Consider the following 3,206-nt stretch of genomic DNA (forward strand, 5'->3'; position numbering starts at 1 on the left):
GTTGAAGACCAACCTGGCCCACATGACAAAAATCTGTCTCTGCTAACAATATGGGGAAAAAATTAGCCAAAACTCTGTCTTTACTAACAATACAAGAAAAAATATATATACATGCCTTTAGTCCTAGCAACTTGGGAGGCTGAGGCATGACAATTGTTTGAACCTAGGAAACAAAGGCTGCAGTGAGCAAAGATTGTGCCACTGCACTTCAGCCTGGGTAACACAGCAAGACACTGTCTCAAAAAAAAGGCATATAATTTTATATTTACTTTCCTACAATCTAAAATCTGCAAATCATATGATTACATTCTAATATTTTCCTGATTACATATAAATGCATGACTGTCATCAGATATCCAAAAGGCACCAAATGTCTAACATGAAGTATAAAATCAGTCTGTAGCCTTAGCCCTCTGCAAAATGCAGGGCTTACCATTCTGAGTATATTGTTCAAGTTTCTTTCCTGTGACTGCTTCAGGTTCTGTCATTTATTAACACCGTGCATCTAAAATCATCACTGCTGGTCATCTGGAAGAATCTGAGAAGTAGCAGGCCCTTGTTCTCATTCCCAGAGCTGCATCCTCTGCTGAATAGGGTCAGGGTGCTTGCAGCTAAAGCCTCATCTGATCCACTGACAGGCTCAGTTATCTCCTGGCCAGGGAAGGAGTGGACTTCTCTATCCAGGGCTGAATCCCCAGGATCAGGCAGTGTGTCTGGGATAAGCCAGTCCTCAGCAGGGAAGGCATAAGCTGCCTGTGTGGCCATGGCATAGAAGGTCTGCACATGAGCACACAGAGCCCCCCGGAGCTGAGTGAGCCATATGAACTGCTCCCAGGTCAGTGGAGAATGGATGAGCTGTGCCCACACCTGGGCTAGGTCTTGATAAATAGCCTCCGACATAGCTCACATAGAGGTCACCAAGCTTTTTAGAAGTGACGGTGGTTGAACTCCTAGTGCCCGAGACCTGTGCCGCTTGCTGTGTCCAGTGCAAGCCCTCAAATGTCTCCTATGGTGGGCATCACAGGTCTCCTGGATTTCACTGTTGTGCACAGCAGTGGAGGACTTTGACTTTTTTTTCATTGTTAAGCTGCACTCCTCTTCTGGACAGTTCCCTACAGAAAAAGCATGTGAGAGGCTCGTCAGAACAGTTCCCACAGACCCTCATTTCTGGAAACTCCTGTGTGCTCAGGTGAACCCCACTTGTCTCTCCCACTCCTTCCTGACCATATCACCACTGGAATAAAGTGAGGCTGAACCCCTTCTGAGTCCCCAAATATATTCTGGATGCTAAGATATCAAAAATTTTCTTGTCACTAAGTAACTCCTTTCCTGCTCAAGCCTTGTATAAAAGTTTTCTGATTATTTGCCCTTTGGGGCAAAACAAAACAAAACAAAAAAACCATCACCAACAGCAAAAAACACCAGGATCCTACCTGCTCTGTCTTGGCAGTTCTCCTTGGAACTGATTGTTCTTTTCCTGCAGTTTCCTTGACATGAGCTGGACTCTGGTTCTGTGGATACAATGAGACTTTGAGAAAGTGCCTCCAACTGAACAACCTGAAATGCAAAGTCCATCCTGGACACTCAGGAGCTGAGGTTACCACCAAACCCCAGATCTCTTCTGTTCTCCAGTGTCCAAAATCTGTAAGGCCCTGGCTGCCAAGGAGCTCCCAGTTTCCTTGCCAGGGGAGCCTGTGTTGCTGCCCTGTCCCTTCTCACCTTGAAAGAGTCAAATCTTACCTGATCTAGCAGAGCTGTTTCCGGCTTTCAGCTTGGTTTTCTCAGAATTCTCATTTGAATTGGGCTCCGATCCTACTGCAAAAGAAAGTTTAAGTAACTCACCTCTCCCTAGGCAGAGTCCCATAGTCTATCTCTGACACATTTGTGTGGACAGTTTTCCAAGTGAAGCTCTTCTGCCAGTGTCATGAATGATCATATTTCTCAAAGTCCCCTGAGGGCACTAAGCCATTTCCCATCCCCAATCTCAAAATAAAACCCTACCAAAGACATTCAGCTGAGTAGCCCTGATTCCAGCCCTCCTTCCAGCCTCCATAGAAACAGCCCCAGTGCTTATCTTGCCTTTGTATGTGCTTCTCACTGGATTGAGAGGAGACGGTCTTGCCTTTTGTTTTGAATGGTTTCTTCTCATCTGAGCCCTTTTCTGTAAAGGAGATCTGTTGGAAATGGGGCTGGACTGTGGAGCTTTGGGTAGAGGAGCAGTGGAGATCAGAGTCTTCATTTCCCCTTCCCATGTTGAAGCTCAAGTGAAAGGTGCTCTCTCTTAAACGTCCAAATGCAGAGCGTGGGTTAGTCGGCTGGACTTGCCTTTTATACCTCCCTCCGCTGGGCGTGGCTTACTCTGATTGGCTGAACAGTTTTCTCCTTTCTATTACTTATTAGAGCCTCAATAAGAAGTTTCTTACTGTAGTTCTACTGGGGACCTAGGCACAGTTAAAGAGAGACATTTTCAGAACCCTGTCATGGTGTCAAGAAAACAAAGAATCAGGAGCATGGGGATCAGAAGATTGGGGAATCATTCCTTCTGATTTCTGTCTCAGTTCCTATTGCAAGTATTTATGATCCTGTTCATCATTCAAGATGCAGAATTGGACATACTTATATTGACACGTTATATATTTTGCACAGAAAGAAAATTTATTATACATAGTGTTAAAATTATATACTTGGATATTATCATTTCTTTAATGCTTTGAAATAACAAATGTCAAATTTTGGTTGATTGTGATTTTATCACAAATGTGATAAAATGAAAATGCAGAGAATAATTAAATACCAAATAAAATGGCCTTTCCTACCTTAAAAATGAGGAAGATAATTAGATTACATGCAATAAAATTGAATTAGGTTAGAGCCTATGCTAACCTAATCAGCCCCTGATTTCTGAGGTAGCAAAAAGTCTAGGTGGAAAAACTTGCCGCCTTTCTCACCCTACCTTCTGAACATTCAGCTCCCATTTTCACACAGGAGACACCACCTGAATCCCATTAAAGCCCACATTGTTTCCCAACATCCACCATCAAGATACACTACAGAGCAGCCTCTCAAAATTGCCTCAGCGAGACAGGAAAAGATGTGGTGACTCCAGGTTCAGAACAGCTGCCTCATCACTTCCTACTGCAGAGTCTGCCTCTGCCGGTCAGAGCCCTCAAACTATAGATGGCTTAGTCTATGTCCCAGCAAGTGTT

General features: G+C 44.0%; 1 pseudogene; it reads right to left on the bottom strand.

The window, feature by feature from the left end:
* Window positions 1–474: 474 nt before the first annotated feature.
* LOC135272004 (protein FRG2-like) lies at window positions 475–2,252 on the bottom strand (annotated as a pseudogene).
* Between the last annotated feature and the right edge of the window lie 954 nt (window positions 2,253–3,206).

The sequence above is a fragment of the Aotus nancymaae genome, unplaced genomic scaffold (genome assembly GCF_030222135.1).
Source record: "Aotus nancymaae isolate 86718 unplaced genomic scaffold, 86718_ANA_hifiasm-v0.15.2.pri h1tg000102l, whole genome shotgun sequence".
Taxonomy (NCBI): Eukaryota; Metazoa; Chordata; class Mammalia; order Primates; family Aotidae; genus Aotus; species Aotus nancymaae.